Consider the following 7895-nt stretch of genomic DNA (forward strand, 5'->3'; position numbering starts at 1 on the left):
CCCCCGTGGGTACAGCAGACCCATCTGCTTTAGGCTGTAGCTCCCCTTCTTTCTTTCTAGTTCTGCAAAGTGACCTCCGTTTCATCTCCAGTGACTCTAGTCGCCTCTGTGTGTCTCTCCAGCACACTCAGCTCAGAAAGTCACCTGTCGCCCTCCACTCTCCCAACTTTTCCAGCACAGCCTCTATCTCTGTCTTCCTCTCCCTTCACACACTATCCATTTGAGATTACATTTAGAAGTTACAATATTTCCAGGTATAGTGTCTTACGCCTGTAATCCCAACACTTGGGAGGCTGAGGCAGGTGGACTGCCTGAGCTCACAGGTTCAAGACCACATGATTCAGAGCGAGACTTTGTCTCTAAAAAACAGCTGGGTATTGTGTGGACACCTATTATCCCAGCTACTCGGGAGGCTGAGGCAAAAGGATCACTTGAGTCCAAGAGTTTAAGATTGCTGTGAGCTATGATGCCACAGCACTCTACTAAGGGCAACAAAGTGAGGCTTTGTCTCAAAAAAGGAAAGTTACAACATTGATGTATCTCCTTGCCCTGTCACGGACCACCCTCTCCACTCTTTCGTCCATTCTTTCTACAACCGTAACGGCCCGAGATGTGCCAGGAGCCTGTGAGGCATCCGGGACGCCGAGGAAGACGGCAGATGATGTTACCCTTCATGCAGCTTCCTGTGACTGAGATGACAGACTTAAACAGGTGTGTACCTGGGATGGCTGTGACAGCACACTTAGGGGACCAGTACAAAGGGAGCGTCTCCTAATGGGCTGGCCAGACGAAGGGACGGAAAGCTCCACGTGGGAGGATGAGGAGGAGGAAGGGGCTGGGAACTGGTCCTGATGCCCAGGACCCAGCTGGAGGGCAGCTCCAGGCAGAAAGGCAGGTGTGTGGGCACCAGGAAACAGGAGGGGGGAGAGTCTGGTGTATCTTCTGAGACTGGCAGGAAACCAGTGGAGATTTAAGCAGGAAAAAGAGAGAAGGCCCATTCCACATTCTGAAAGAGGTCGCTCAAGAGGCGTGAGGATGGGCCTGAAGGGGCACAGGGAACATGGAGACAAGCTAGCAGGAACCAGTGACAGACCGTGGGGAGAGGGTGGGGAGCCCTGTTGGTTGTGAGGGGAGGGAGTGGGTTGGGAGGAGGAGGGAAATGGACAGGGTGGGTGGCTGAGTGGCTACAATATTCTCCTGGTGCAGTAACTGTATCGGGATGGAGGGGCACATGTCTTCCTGGTGCGGGGACTGCAGGAGCCCAGGATGGAGGCACATATGAACTCCTGGTGTGGTGACTGCAGGCTGTGCCCGGACGGAGGTGCACACATCCTCCTGGAGCGTTGAGTGCAGGCTGTGCCTGGACAGAGGCGTGGGGTCTCCAGGCTGTGCCCAGGATGGCGGCGCGCACATTCTCCTAGTGCAGTGACTGCAGGCTGTGCCCTGAGGAGGGCACGTGTGTCCTCCTGGCGCAGTGACTGCAGGCTGTGCCCAGATGGGGGCCACAGGTCCTCCTCATGCGGTGACTGCAGGTGTAGGCTGTGGCCAGACACAGGCACACATCTGGGGTCACTTCGCCCTTCCTGCTAGAAACCCTCCCTCCGGACTCCTCCTGCACATGTCTGGCATCCGCCTTTAATCCGCAACCAGGAGAACCTGAGATATTTGATGTGATTAGTACATGGGTAGGTTTTCCTGTGACCATGAACACTGGGTCTAAAGTTTGCTTTGGTAAAAAGAGCTCATCACTGAAATCACCAGAGAAGTCCCTAGTCTGCTGCCAACGCAGAACCCAGAGGCAGATTCTCATCATCAGTGTTGACATCCACTGAGTATGAACAGCCATGGCAGGGAATGCAGTCTGATGATCTAATTTAGACATCATGGAATTCCCGTGAGGGGAGTCCTATAATTTATAGGAGGCTTAGAAAAGCAAAGTGATGTGCACAGAGGCACAGGTGTGGTGGAACCAGCGGTCGGACTCGGCAACCGGCTGCCCTACTGGTGAGAAGCTTTTCTTCTACCAAGGGATCTTTGGCCCCAGCCCCGTACAGTGAAAGGCATTGCTGAGCCCTCCCACGCCCAACACCTGGGTTTGTCGGCTGTGGAAACTACCTGACTTGGGTGCCCTCTCTGCTCTCTCCTGGACAGTGGCCTTCTAATGCTCTGCTCAGTCTTGCCTTCCCTGCTACAAACCAGCCTCCATCAGGTTCTGGGATGCAGGTGGGAGAGACTCAAGGAGCAATGCAGGGTTGGCATTGGGCCCATGTTGTGCCAAGTCTGCTGAGGCTCAGCCCTTAAAGCCAGGCTGGGCCTCGTGCTGAGATGCCCCTCCTGAGGGTTCCAGGCAGTGCAGCCCTGCCCAGCACACAGCCCAGCAGAGGCACTGACCCTCCTCTGTTAGCTCCCCCCTCAGCCTGGAGGCTTTTCATCCGGGTTGGCGACGGGTGCCCCTGATGTGGGGCCTCGGTGTCACCAGGCTGGCAGAGGGCCTTCTTGTCATGACATGCCTGTTAAATCCCAGTGATGAAAACACATCTCTTTGTTGCCAAAATGCCTGATTTTGTGTTCTGTCGGCCCTTCCTCTTCTGACCTCCACCTTATAGTGAGAAAGATCTAATCCCAGGTCAAGCCTCCCACACTGGTTCTGAACAGCTGAGGTTAACTGGGCATCCTCAGCCCCACCACACTGATGAGGCCCAGGGGACGCACCCCAGCCTCAGCATCAGTCAGGTCCCCGACTCCACTCCAGCTTCTCTGCCAGAGTCTGAACTGTGGCCAGGAGTTGTTTCTGGCTCCTGGCCCAGGGCACGGAGAGTGGTAGCTTAAGCTCTGATGCCAAGAGGAATTTTAACTCAGGAAGGATGCGGGGAAGCCACTTAGCCTTCTGTTGACTGATTCCGTTAAGACAAGGGAGGACCCAACCATGGGGAGGAAAATGAAGACCATGTTTTTAAAGTTAAAGTTGTTATCTATAGGAACATTTAATATTTATTTATCATTACAGTTTTTATTGTGCCAGACGCCACGTTAAATGCCTTGGGTAGTCATTTCATTTAATCTTCATGACAACCCTGGAGTAGTTGTCATGATTATCTGTGTGTTTTGTTTGAGAAAAACCAGGCCTAGAGGTGGTGGAGCCGGAGACCGCCCAGGTCTTTTCTCAGCCTTTGGTGGAAGCTTTCTCCCTCCTCTCAGCACAGCCGGGTGCACACGTGATGTGTACACGTATGTTTTACACGTATGGAAATCTAATTTCCAAACTGAGAAATGCAATGAAAGGGGAAAAGGTCCAATTTGTCCGCGGCTTCTCCAGTCTATGAGAGAGGGGCCTGGTTAGCTCAAAGACCCCTCCCCCCAATCTGTAACAAATGCTCCCAACCCTCCTTTTCAGAGAAGACACCACATTTATGCCATAAGAATAAAAGAGAATTATTTGGAATGAATTTACTCTCTTAGGTGATTTTGTGCAGGGCATCTATCGATAATGAAAATTTGCTGGGAGTTCCTAAGAGCACTTAAAAACTCTTGGTTTCAGAGGTTTGTCTCCAGGGTCTGTAAAAATAATTCTCCATTTATGCCACACCTCTGTTCTCTCATATCTGCCTCCTATTTTACAAGTAAAATTTCCAAAACAGATCAAACAATTGATACAGGACAGGTGGTTCCCCAGCCAGCTTGGTGGAGATGAGGGGCAGACCTGCTGCTCCGCGTAGGCGGTGTTGGTGCAGTGGCAGCTGGCAGAGGAACAGTGGGCTGGCGGGTAGGCACGGGGGGCCCACAGGAGGCTCCAGCAGTCAGAGGGGCCAAACAACTGCTGGGGAGGCACCAGCACCTTAGGTCTCCCCCCCCCTTGCACTTGCAGCTGAACAGGGAACCCCCATTTCCTAGGCCTGGTCAATTTCATGTAAGTTTCCTAGGCCTGGGAATGAAAGGGATTTTAGCCATTCATTTGCTACCCAGTCCCCTGGGAATGAAAGGGATTGTAGCCATTCATTTGCTACCCAGTCCCCTGGGAATGAAAGGGATTGTAGCCATTCATTTGCTACCCAGTCCCCTGGGAATGTAACTACAGAGGACCATGCAACCATGCACATAGGTATATACACATACATGTACACACACATACACCCTGGACAGAGAGCCCAGCGAGAAACAGAGGGAGAGAGAGAGCTCCCCCACCCCCTTGGTTTGTTTCTCCCTGCCAGGAGCTTTGGTGTTTTGGTATTCTTTTCTGTAAATAAATCCATCTTACCACTGATCTGTGTTCCATGGATTCATTCTTCAAATGACTGACACCAAGGATCTACTGAAGATGAAATTCTAGTGTCACAACTACCTATACAAAAATTAACCACTGTAGTCCCAGCTACTTGGGAGGCTGGGGCAAGAGAATCACCTAGGTCCAGGAGTTGGAGGTTGCTGTGAGCTATAACGCCATGGCACTCTACCAAGGGCAATAAAGTGAGACTCTGTCTCTTAAAAAAAACATATATAAAGAAAATGAATTTAATTTTAGTAAAATTTTACTTAACCCAACATATTAAAAATTTCCACCTCCACATGTAATCAATCTGAAAGCTGCTAATCAGTTTGTGGGGTGTGCAGACTCGGTATCTGATAGTGGTACATGACTGCGTCCCGCCTGGACAGCCACAGGCCGGGCTTCAGAGCCGGCGGCCGAGGTGTGAGCACGGCGCTGGGCCACCACAGACCTGCGAATGTTCTTCAGGTTTCGGGAACACCCTGGTCCCCCATTTTCACATGCTCCTTCCTCATCCTTTCCTTTCTGCTCTTCTCATGGCTTCCCATCCTCTCTACTGGTCCTTTACTGAGTCCGTACCAGAGAGAACAATCTTCCATCAACAGATCACACCTCTGCAGTGTGGGATTACACACCACTACACCTTCATCCCTGCCTTGTTTATTTTATTTTCAGTTTAAGGCCTACTGGATTTTCCAAAGTTTATTGCTGAAAACTGCATGAAGAGTTTCCCCGTGAGGTCTGGTCTGATGTTAACTGTTATGCTCTATTTGCATTTTTACCGGAAGCCTCAACTCTTCCAAGAAGTTGGAATATTCATTACAAATGAACTCATAATTTCTTTCAAAAAAAAACAGAGAGAGTGGCTCCCCGCCTATAGCTCAACCGGCTAAGGCGCCAGCCACGTACACCTAAGGTGGCGGGTTCGAATCCCCAGCCCGGACCCGCCAAACAACAATGATGGCTGCAACCAAAAAATAGCCGGGCATTGTGGCGGGCGCCTGTGGTCCCAGCTACTTGGGAGGCGGAGGCAGGAGACTCGCTTGAGCCCAGGAGTTGGAGGTTGCTGTGAGCTGTGATGCCACGGCACTCTACCCAGGGCGACAGCTTGAGGCTCTGTCTCAAAAAAAACAGAGAGAAACTGAGAAATTGGTACCAGACAGAAATGTCAGTGTAAGTTGTCAGGAGAAGCTGTGCTGCCCAGATGGCCTCCTGACGAGAGGACCAGCCCTGTGGAAGTGAGAAAGTGATTAGGAAGCAGGTGAAAACAGCCAGAGCATTTTCAGGAGTAGTTAATGGACAGATTTACACTATTTGGTGAGAGGGATCTGTGGATACATATGGCTGGTGTGTTACATTATACACGCATTTCCTCAGAAAAATGTTGAAACGATTGCACTGGAAAGTGGCGTCAAGTAAGGGACAGAATAGGACGCAGGAAACGATAATATTTTGGGTAACAGCTGCTGTTTCCCCAGATGATAATGTGAAACTGCAAGCAGAGGGGAAAAAAGGGCAAAGGAAACATGAAGAAGCAATAAAAAGAAAATGTCAGTCAAATTTATTACCTATATTGTGACAATTAAAATTACAGGATCACACCTGTAATCCCAGCACCTTGGGAGGGTGAGGTAGGATTGCTGCTTGAGGCCAGGAGTTCAAAACCAGCCTGAGCAGGAGTAAGACTTCATCTCCATAAAAATATGCAAAAACTAGCTACACATGGTGGTACCCGCTTGTAGTCCCAGCTACTTGGGAGGCAGGAAGATCACTTGAGCCCAGAAGTTTGACGTTGCTATGAGCTGTGATGATGCCACTGTGTTTTAGCCAGGGTAACAAAGTGAGACTCTTTTTTTGTTGCTGTTGTTTTCTTTAAATTAATTTAAGGCAGTTAATGACTATCAAAAGTAGGAGGTAGAATAGTCATTATAAGAATTAGATTCATATTGAAAAAAGAGAAGCACATTTCTCCCTGTCATCAGAATAGCTAATGTGAACAGGTGACACAGGGCCAGTCGCCCCTCCTAACTAGACTTTGCAAATACACTGGCTGGGAAGAAATGCCTGCTTCTCGAGGCAGAGGAGTAGGTCCCTGAGATCTCTCTGCAGGATGTGACAGCAGACACAATGAAGGAAGGAGGAGGGGTCCCCCTCTAGCTGGGATGCAGGGGCTGTGTCCACTCCCCTAGCAGCACACAGTAGGTTCTTATTAAGTACCTACTGAAAAGAGTCCTGGGGGCTAGCTCTAGCCACAGGCTGCTTGTGGGAATATTTGTGTCCCAAAAACATTGAGAGCCACTGGGCTGGTGGCAACTTACCACAGTGGACAAGGTAAGTCTGGGTGGCAGCATAAGCAAGACTGCGGTGTCTGGGCTGGCAGAGTGGTCAATGGACACGTGCACCTTATTACTCAGACAGAGAAGGGATGGTAAGGAGGAGCCTGGCAGAGCCCAACCAGCCTGACCCAACTGGGCCCACAGACCAGGGTCAGGGCCTGGAGGGCAGCACTGCGGCCAGTAAGAGCAGTGACCACATTTCTCACAGGGAAGATGAGTGAGTGATTCCCATGAAGTAAACAGGCTTGGTGGGGGGCGTGCACTTGACCTTTACCTCGAGTATTTAGGGTGTTGTCAAAGCCCCTCCCCCACAAAGAACAGGGTAACAAGAAAGTTAACATTATACAATAAAATCAGATATAACTGATGGTGGTGAAATCAGTATGCCAACAAATTAATCTTCTATCAAAATCATCAGTTGCCAGTAGACCACCATGGAACCACAGCTGTGGAAAGATGAAATCTTTGTAGAGGACCTTTCCTCTGTGACATGATTAGGAGGGAGGTGAATTCTCTGACAGTGGCTTCTCTGTCTCCACTCAGCACTGCAGGCACCACAGCTGAACAGAATCTCATCCTTCCCTATGATACCGATGTGCAGGTCCCTCAGTCCTGTATCATAATTCCAGCATTGTCCCCAGCCCAGGCAGGCCTTCCTGAGTGCCGCTGGCTTGTCCTCTTCACTGGCAGCAGTAAAAAGCTACCGAGGTATGTGGTGTAGGACATGAGTAAACAAACAAGCGAATGTGTTCATAGATACTCTAAGCATGAAAGATACTGAACGGTGCCTGAAACTACTCTCATTTGTAATCCCTGTTCCCTTGATTCTCCACCAGGACCTTTGGCGAGAGACCCCTGTTCCTTAAAGAACGGGTACATCACTGTAACAGCAGCCTCCCCTCTCCTCCACATTCCTCTAGTCACTGAGTTTCTCAACAGCCATCAGCCATCTGGGAGGCTGCACGGAACAGACACCTTTGCTAAGTGTCTGGGTCCTCCTGTTCCATAGCCCCCCAGCTGGACGCCTGCTCCTGGTCTTTCCTCCTGGGTTTGCTCTGCTGTGAATTCTGACCACGAGATTTGTCTGAATGGGAGCCCTGACTGTCTCCTATGGACCGTGTGGGTCTGCAGCCCTTGAGCTCATGTTACCTCATCTCCTGCCCATCAGGCTCAGCACCTGTTACCTCTTCTCCTGCCCATCGCACTCTGTACCTGTTACATCATCTTCTACCCATCGTGCTCTGCACCTGTTACCTCCAGCATCCCCTGCCCACTGAGCTCCACATATTTTACCA

Source organism: Otolemur garnettii, unplaced genomic scaffold (assembly GCF_000181295.1).
Source record: "Otolemur garnettii isolate 467f Iridium unplaced genomic scaffold, OtoGar3 scaffold00138, whole genome shotgun sequence".
Taxonomy (NCBI): Eukaryota; Metazoa; Chordata; class Mammalia; order Primates; family Galagidae; genus Otolemur; species Otolemur garnettii.